Genomic DNA, 10,157 nt, shown 5'->3' on the forward strand with positions numbered 1-10,157 from the left:
TCGCGGCAAGTATCATAAAAGTAGAAGAGTTTAGTATTTTTTCCCAGCCTTCACGGTGGTCTCGCGAGGGTAGAGCGAGAGAAGGAAGAGGCAGCCGCCGAGGAACACCCTCTTTGCTTTTCATTTCCTCGGCTTCCACGCGAAGAAATTTATCGACGGAGGCGGATCGGATGGTTGAAATCGCCGTGATCCCACGCACGGAACCCCGCGCTAATTGGCGCGATAATCTTCGCGCATTCCCTCGCGTAAACGCGAAGAAACGGGGACGCGGAATTGCGCGCGTGACTACCACGGGAAACCTGTTCCCGGCGCTCAGGGTCATTCGGCGACGTTGGTCATGGATTTCACGCGATAATTCTAACCTATTTACTAGAAGTCCGATCAGCGTGAGGCTGTCGACGCTGATAACGACCCAGTTAGGGGTTCATTAATTACGTAAGGGTCTTGAGGGGAAATGGTGGGTTTGAAAAATGTCTACGTGACCTTACCTCGGAAGGAAACAAATTTAAAAGTCATTTTTACGTATTATTTTATTACGAGTCGAAGTGTATTCGTGGAAATTGTATAGCAAAAGACAGTCGTGCATAGAAAAGTGTAAACAGTTGATGATAACTAAAAACGCTTCAAAATAAAGGTAATCCGATCCAATTCGAAATATGTTCGCCTGGGGACGAATTACGTTTCGTTATAATACATTATTTTACCTTCAACACTTTCGCCACGGACGAAAATAAGTAGCCGTTCGCCGGGAGCTGCGATTATGATATTTTGTTAATGAACATTTTTTTATAAATATTCTAATATGATTATTTTGAAAAACCGAACATTTGCCGACAAAATGAACACCGAGCACCGAATTGCCGAACAGAAAAAATGAATACTGAAAAATAATAAAAACAACCATATATTTCTCAGTTGGACGCACATGTGCGTCATCCGCAGCGAAAGTGTTAATTATAATACGCACTTTCCACGCACATACGAGCGACAAGGATTTTTACTGAGGAACAAATAAATTAATTCTGAAAGTGAAGCGTCGAAGGAAATTAAATTGGATAAAATCGGTAAATTCTAAAAAGAGGTCCCAAAAATAAGTACTACCACGTTAGATCGTATCACCTCTAATTATTGTATACAAACGAAATTTTAGCCACGTAGGAATTTTCACGATTATTAGTCAAGCAGTGAACGTGTCAAGCGATCTTTTATTTATATACTATTAATAAGGAGCAGCTAAAATCGGGCAAGTCGTTGCTTCCGTATCTGAACGATGCATTCAAGTTGGACGTCCCGTTCGTTATCGAGCACGCGTCGAAACAAGACCGTCCTCTCATTCGATATCGAAGGAAGTTTCGGTGTTTCGTTGTTGGTTTCTCCGAGTCAGTGACGGGACGGGGCCAGTTATGAATTTTATGATTTCGCGTTGCTCGCGGCGAGGGGATCCCGAGGGAGGATAAAGACGAAGGCAGGGCCAGGGACATAGGCACACAGAGAGCCAGGGCCGGCCATTATAGCCGACGGTATGAATTACGACTGTGTGCATGCCAGAGACGTGCAGTCATCGGCCAATGGTCAGCGCCGATAGCCCTACGCTTTTCGACCCTATACTTAACGGATAATCGACGCGGATATATGTACCGCGCTTATTAGCGGATATAATAAGCGGAACCCCGAACTATTCGGTTGCGAATAGCTGCGACGAAGAAATCCTCCTGAAAACTTATCGAAAGAACAAAAATTGTTGACCAGACTGCGGAATTTATGCATTTATGACGTGCTATAGTAGACATACATAAAATGTACATAATGTATACGCATGTTGAATAGAAGTCTACAATTATTATTATAATAGTGTTATTTCATTTTGTACAAGTCCACATGCATATAATAATATAGAAAACATACATAAAATATTAGGTTGTCCCGATAGTTTCTTTCGCGAGTTGCACTCAATTATTTTATGCGGTCGTGTTTATATAAATAGACGATCTAATTTCATAGATATTCATGTTGTAACAGTAATATGGAGCAAAATGAATCGTGCACGATTCAGTTATGTACCATAAAACTTAAAATATTGTGCATGTATTACTTATTAATAAAGCGAAAGAAACTTTTGGGACAACCTAATATAAATGATGCATGATGAATAGAATTATACAATTATTATAATAATACTGTTGTTTCATTTTGCATAAGTGCGCGTTCCTTTTCATTCCGTTTAGTATGTGTTTATTATATTATATTATACAGGGTGTCCCAAAACTCGGGGAGGAGCCGGAAATGGGGGGTAGCTGAGACGATTCTGAACAACAATTTCCTTTGCAAAAATGTCGGATGGGGCTTCGTTAAGGAGATATTAAGCGAAAACCCCGACCAATCAGAGCGCGTAGCCTTCGCTACCGCGGCCGCTCCAACGGTCTACGCGCGCTCTGATTGGTCGGGGTTTTCGCTTAATATCTCCTTAACGAAGCCCCATCCGACATTTTTGCAAAGGAAATTGTTGTTCAGAATCGTCTCAGCTACCCCCCATTTCCGGCTCCTCCCCGAGTTTTGGGACACCCTGTATATTGTATATGTTCTACAATTATTATAATAATACTGTTGTTTCATTTTGCATAAGTGCGCATTCCTTTTGGTTACGCTTAGTATGCGTTTATTATATTAGTTTATGTCATATATGCATAAAATCCATAATCTATTAATAAGAGTACAAGTGCGGATTCCTTTTGATTACGTTTAGTATGTGTTTATTATATTATATTATATATTGTATATGTCCTACAATTATTATAATAATACTGTTATTTCATTTTGCATAAATGCGCATTCCTTTTGGTTACGCTTAGTATGTGTTTATTATATTAGTTTGTCAAATATGCATAAAATCCGTAGTCTAGTAATAAGAGTACAAGAACCTAACTAGCCACGGTAAAACGCAAGTGTTTCGTATGCATACAGTGCGAGATGTTTTAGTATAATAGTCCGCAGCTGATAAAACAATTTGATAAATACTGGTGCATCTTTGTTACCGACAGAGTCACTGACTAGAGATTCAGCTATTAGTCTCGAAGACATTTTTCTCAATAAAATACGCAACAATATTTTCCATGGAACTAAATTGAATAATGCATGAAATAATTGCGTGTACTATATATATCGCATATAAGAACTGTATACAAAAATTTGAAAACGGCCATTTGACCGGTCGTGGCAGGTTTAGTGTTAATTCCTTTCGTAAGTGAATTGAACGAACAAATTAATAAACAATGTAACTTTCCTCGTAACTGTACGAAATGTATAAATCGTCGAAGAGGAACGGAAACGATACGCGGCACTGCAGGTGGGATCCGTTTGGTCGTAAACGCGGCGCATAAAGTGTATTCGAATCACAATGGGCCATTCCCATCGCTGAAAATGATTTGCGCGACGGTCGAGGGCTCGGGTCTCCCGTCGAAATTATTGGGTTCTTCGCGGCCAATAAGAGACCGCGCTATTAATTCATTTCGTCGTTGGGGAATCGTCGATAGTTTACGACTCTTCGTATAGAGAACAAGAGTCAAACGCTCACGCGTACACGCTTGACATACTTGTACGTTACTTGAGCCGTATCTTTCGAGAGGGGATGTAGCTCAGTGGTAGAGCGTTCGCTTTGCATGTGAAAGGCCCCGGGTTCGATCCCCGGCATCTCCAATCTTTTTTTTTTCGTTTTTTTTCGTTTTTTTTTTTTGTTTTTTTCTTTTTCATATGTGGCTATCCTAAACACATAATTTTTATTAAATAGCTAGATAAATATTAGAGTTTAATTACAGAGATTAAACTATCGAAGTTTGCTATTGAGTGGCCATCCTAAACACATAATTTTTATTAAATAGCTAGATAAATATTTGAATTTAATTACAGAGATTAAACTATCGAATTTATCAATTTTCGTTCTTTGTTATTTCTATTGTGGTCAAATATCGTGATCATCAAGAGTACATTTTTATTAAATGGCCAAGATAAATAGTAGAGTTTAATAAAATGTTGAAATTAATAGATACATACAATGATTAAACTATTGTATTTGTAAAACTAATCTGATCCTTCTTGCCAATGATACACACTTCTTTGTAGAAATATATCGAATCTTTGTAACGATTTCGATGAAACGTCCCAATCAAGGTTTACGAACTCGCGTAACTACGGTAACGAGACTTATTAATTTTTCGTTAAACATCTTCGCATACATTTGAACAAACAATTCATATACAAAGAGGATATAAAAATAATTCCAAAAAAAGAGATCGTGTTGCTTCTATAGCAAGATCATTCCCTAAAGAGAATAAGAAATATGCAAGTACATGTACCTCGATTCTAAATGGTTAATGACTCATTAAGCTAACCTAACTTCTTCGCCCAACGTCGAACCTCCACGTATGGTTAGGGCTCAAAGGAAGTATGTATGAAAAAATACAGATTTTCCATCGAGATGGTTTGTGATACCTAAATTGCAAACGTATCCAACCGGTCTGAAAAATGGTATGGGAGTCTGATCCATAACGATAATAACCTAATCAACATAGTGCAGATCAGAGGGGCATAATAAACCAACTTCCTGGAAACACAAATTACCTCGCTAAACTCCATCAGCATTCCAAGTCTGATTAGGTACACGTATTCTCTTATTAAAATCAGGTTATCACGGGCAATAAATTCGCGTCATGGCGATGTAATTAGTAATGATATACTAAAGGAAATGTATAATTATTAATACAGGGTTTCAGAGAAAACATTGTTCCATAGAAAGGTAGAAAGATAGAAAGACTGTGATACGTTAACAAAATATTACTTTTTAGTTAGTAATATTAGTTTTTTTCAAGAAAGTAAGGTTATTTATTTTTTAATTGATTAGCATACTTCCATTGCAACAATCTTGTAGCTTTTAACACGTTGATCGCCACACGTCACCCATATATCGGTGACAGTGCTTTTCACTGAAAAACGAAAAGTATCAATTCTGAAAGTTAAGTGTCATAGGAAATGAATTTAAATGAAATACTCGAATTTCGATGAAGTTACTAAATACCAAAATAAATGTTTCGTTACGCAGTCTCCAAAAGTCTGTAAACAAAATTAAATCGCAGTAGAAATTGTCAAGAGTATTAGTCTGCCAGCGAACGTGTTAAAAAGGATAAATTCAGCGACATGTAATATTTGTCATCGTGGGACGAGGAAACGTTGGCTGAATGAAATACACGCGAAAGAATTTCCGTTCATTAGGATCGTTCCAGTTCCCGTGCGCGAGATATCGCAATTGTCCGCGGAATCGATGTATCGGCTGTCGAACACGTCGTACGCCGTGCGTGTTCAACATAGGCGCGTTACTCGTTTTTCTGCGATCATTGCTAACTGTCGCGCGCCCGTAAACGTTTCCCACGCAGTCCCATTCCGATGATTCACGAAACGAATTTCCAATCTCTCCTACCCTTTCTCTTACTTTTATTCTCGCATTTACTCTGTAACTCTCACGACACAATTCCATCGCTCACATAGAATTTACGTTGCGATATCGCCAGGAAGGCAAACGAAATTTAATTTATCTTTCATCGCGAATTTGCTAGTAGACTACCAAGGGTAAGGCATTTTTAGCAGTCCCTGGGTCGAACGAGATATAAATAAAACCACGTGGCAACGCCAGGGCCGTGTTGGTAAAAAATTATTCTCCCTGAATACGGATAAGGATAACCTATCAGAAATAGGAGAATAGGAGAATTTAATATCTGTACACAGGATGTCTACGTATAAGTCCGGACATACGCAGGGTGTCAATTCCGTTAGGTCGTCCTAAAAGTTCGTGCCATTTATACTTCTATTTCTCAAATTAATATGTGAAACATACTCTTAAGTGTCGCAAGAAAAGATAATCTGTCTCATTTCGCAATAGTTTCTCACCTCTCTCACGTAGTTATTATACCGTTACTAGAAAATTTCTGTGGTTTTTTTTTTATTAAATTTCGAAACAGTCATCAGCACGAACTTATCATTTTCCTAATTGGAGAGGCTCGGGAGCGTCACGAAAAAATACATCAAACCCGATGTCGAGTTAATTTCAACGTGACAAGTCGATTTTTGTTGAAAAATATCGATTTTCACCTAAAAACTCACGCTTTTCACCATTTAAACGTCATTCTCTCCCTAAAATACCACCACACAATTTCTTTGACAATACTATTCAAAAGCTGAGACTTCGACGAAGTTTTTCCCGAGGAGTGGCCGCCAAACAACTATGTCTTTGAAACCGAACAACGAATACAGAAAAAGTAAAATTTTTGGAAATTTTCACAATGTAAAGTTCGACCTAATTTTTAACGTATTCAATCTTCGTGATAAATTTTGGTTTCGCACCAGACAGATGGGAAATTTAACGCTCTTTCGAATGGTACACTTAGTTTTTAGTTCGCACGGTAATTTGGCGGAGTTATGGCCGTTTAAAGAGTGTCAAGTCAAAATCACAGAACAAACATTAAAAGTGAAAATACTCGAGAATAACGCGACGCAAAGAAAATGTCTACGAGTAATTTTTTGTTGGAAATTTGTTGTAGAATCGACACGTTGCGTATCTCCGAACTTGTACGTAGACGCCCTGTATAGAGATTTCGATTGACGAATAACAAACGAATAATTGTTTAGAAAAATCTAAATTTGAGACAGAAACGAACACGAACAAGGTATATAAATGGGAGAACATTATCTCGAAGTACAATCCGATCAAAATAAGTTTCGAGTGAGCTCGAAGAGGGAAGGGTTCGTTAGTTTGAAGGTGGATTCGCCCCTGGCAGGTAGCTGCGATCTGGCCAGTCGTTCTCCGATCGACATCTGCGAATTAGCAAAGCAAATATGAAAGGCAAACGGAGGGATAATAAGCGTGCAACGAAACGCAGAATTAATGGCCGCGATCTGGAAACGGGGGAACATCGTAATCGCGATATCCTCCGCGAAAAATTCGAGCCGCGGAGTTCGTGCCCGATGCCCGATTCCTCGGACCACGCTCCGGTATAATGCGCCATTGTTGTTTCCCCGATATCACCGTGCCTACGGAATGGCATAACGGCGAGGAATCGGACGGGTATCGTTGCCGAAGAATCTCCTGGTAAATGCACCGAGCACAATGATTCCAGTGGGTGTGACTCACTAGTCCACCAACTCGGAGATTGGCGAAATTCTTACATCGGATCAGGGGAGTGTGTTCGCCCACCCAGCTTGTTCATTAACAGTCAATTATTTCAGCCAATTGGTACCGGAACAACAGGAGTAATCTGTAGGTTAAAGGAATAGCGAATGATCGCAGCAATAGTAAAAATAAAAGTACAGTAAATTTTAGCATATATTTGATTCTATACCATTCACTTTATCATTTTTATTCTATAATATTTATCTCTGATATATAGAGTAGGTATAGAAATTAATCCTGGGTATAGAAATTAATTCTGGGTATAGACATTAATTCTGGGTATAGAAATTAATTCTGGGTATAGAAATTAATTCTGGGTATAGAAATTAATTCTAGGTATAGATATTAATTCTGTGTCTTTCTAAGGTTAACTTACGATTTATTTATATAAAAAAATCATGCAACTTTTCATTTCTCCTCAGTTACACATTTCAAGAGAATACATATAGAACCGAATGTCGAAGAAATCTGTGTGGTTTAAACGTGAAAAAAAAAGGCCAGTAAATATTTCTATTTAGAGTACTGTTATAAGTAATTATTAGACTGCGGATCTCTATGTATTTATAGGAAATTTGAACGTACAAGAACCTGCGAAATCCAAACGATTATGCAAGAATATAAAAATGATGGAAACTGAAGTTACATATTATGGAATAAATTCCTATTTAGGTTCAATTTTTGTAGCCACGTTCGCGACGATTTTAGTTTGCATAAAGATCCGCAGTCTAGTAATTATGTAATTGCAAAGACACAGAATTAATTTCTACTCGTGATAATAAACCTCAAATTTTTAAAGATAAATGTATCGACACGTGAAGCAGGGTTAAAAATATTTTCTAAAAAAAAACTTCATCCGAAGTCGTAAGTCCGTTTCCCTTCGTTTGTTCTTCGTTTTGCTCGTTTCGAGGACGTTGCACGATCGGGCCCAACATCTATCACGGTCCCCGATTCCTCGTTCTTTTCTTCGACGCGCCATCCCTTCTCAGATTAAGGAGCATTCGTTCGTGAGACCACCGTTTCGTAAGCAGCTTCGACAAAGGTCTGCGTTATTCGTGCACCTTCCATACACCGCGACGTATGAAACGTAGAAAAATATTAGTATCATTGATCATGCATTCTGGGCCCTCTAAAGGCCTGTTTTCTTTGGGAATTTGTCCACTGGAAACGGGGCCCTTTATCGATATCCTTTTCGATTGCGATGGGACTATTTAATACGTACACAGGGTCACGACAAATCTGTCGTGAAAAAGTAGGGTCGTCAAGTGAAGAAACGACGCAGCACAAGAGTCGATTCCGCGAATAATAGATGCACATACGAGTGCATAAAAGTTTGTGCGTAAGAGTTTCTCCTTCTGTTTTTATCACCTAGCTAATATTATTATCACACTGCAGATTTTTATGGAGTTTCACAATTTTTGCACAGGCAGATAATTCAGATACACATTACAGGTTCAGATAAAGAATTGTAATTTAAATGAAAACATGTCTCATCTTCTAAACAGTGTAATATTTTACATATTTTTGTATTTACGCAACATTCTCCTAGATATTTCTAGACTTCCTTTTATCATAAATGCGTAAACATCCGCAGTTTAATTATTACGTAACTATATCCCCGATTTATCCTGCATGATATAATACGTGGAGATCGATGAAATGGATTGAAATAAATTAATATTAGTAATTCAATATATTCAATAAGGTCACATAAAATTACCAACATACTAGAGTTAGTACTATAATCTGTCCCAGCGTTCGTTAATGATCTACAAATTCCTCTAGCATCCGTATTTCGCAAAAAGAATCTGAATCGATCGACGGGATAAAATCAGCCATGCGGCTCGTAACGAGTCGTTTCTCGAATAATTTCCGTCAGAAATGCGACCGATAGCCGATCCCCGATAGTTTCAATAGCGCAAAAATTATTGCAATTAGATCGATAGCCGTTGGCGTTTGATCGCTGTTAGAACGCACCGTCACAACAGGTCCGCGTTGATGCGTGCCAGCAATTCCCCTGTCGATCCTCTGACATAACTTATAGCGGTGATCGGCGTGTAACGCAAGTCGCCGGCCCTTGGGCCACCCGTTGCACCAAGTGCACCGACATATGGCGCGACACGTGCGAGGAAACAACCGGCCCCATTGCTCACGCCCTCCGCAATTATTATACTTTGCTCGCGTTCCATGCGACATTGCAAGTTGATTTTTCGTTGGTTACTCGAATAACAGGGATAACGAATTATGGGAATAGCGACTGAAGCGAATGATACGAATAGGATTTACACTGTTGACACTATCCACACTAATTGACATAGGTGACAGTGTTGACACTATTGACATAATTGACAGTATTAGCACTATTGATACGATTGACATTGATGATACTGTCGACACTGTTGACAGTATTGACACTATTGACACACTAAACATTATTGACAACTGTTGACACTATTGACAAAACTGACAGCATCAGCACTTATTGATACTATTCACATTCATGATATTATAGACACAGTTGACAGTAATGATATTATTGACACAATTGATAAGGTTAAGAGTATTATCATTATTGATACCATTGACGCTCTCGAAATTGTTGACACTATTGACAGTATTCACACCGTCAACAATAATAGCACTATTTATACTATAGACACAGTTGACAGTATCGACACTATTCACAAAAGATGACACTGTCGACAGTATCGACACTATTGACACACTAGGCATAATTGACACTGTTGACAGTATCGACACTATTGGCATACTAGGCATTATTGACCCTGTTGATACTATTGACACTCTCTACATTAATGGCACTATTAACTGTATTCACATCGTTGGCAATAATAGCACTATTTAAACTATAGACACAGTTGACAGTATCGACACTATGGACAAAAGATGACAATAATAGCACTATTGATACTATTGACACTGTTGA

General features: G+C 38.5%; 1 non-coding gene across 1 annotated transcript; it reads left to right on the forward strand.

Moving 5' to 3' along the window:
• Positions 1–3,621: 3,621 nt before the first annotated feature.
• Positions 3,622–3,693, forward strand: Trnaa-ugc (transfer RNA alanine (anticodon UGC)). The gene has a single exon. It is a non-coding gene; the product is annotated as a tRNA-Ala (tRNA).
• The last annotated feature ends 6,464 nt before the right edge of the window (positions 3,694–10,157 follow it).

Source organism: Hylaeus anthracinus, unplaced genomic scaffold (genome assembly GCF_026225885.1).
Source record: "Hylaeus anthracinus isolate JK02 unplaced genomic scaffold, UHH_iyHylAnth1.0_haploid 11985, whole genome shotgun sequence".
Lineage (NCBI taxonomy): Eukaryota > Metazoa > Arthropoda > Insecta > Hymenoptera > Colletidae > Hylaeus > Hylaeus anthracinus.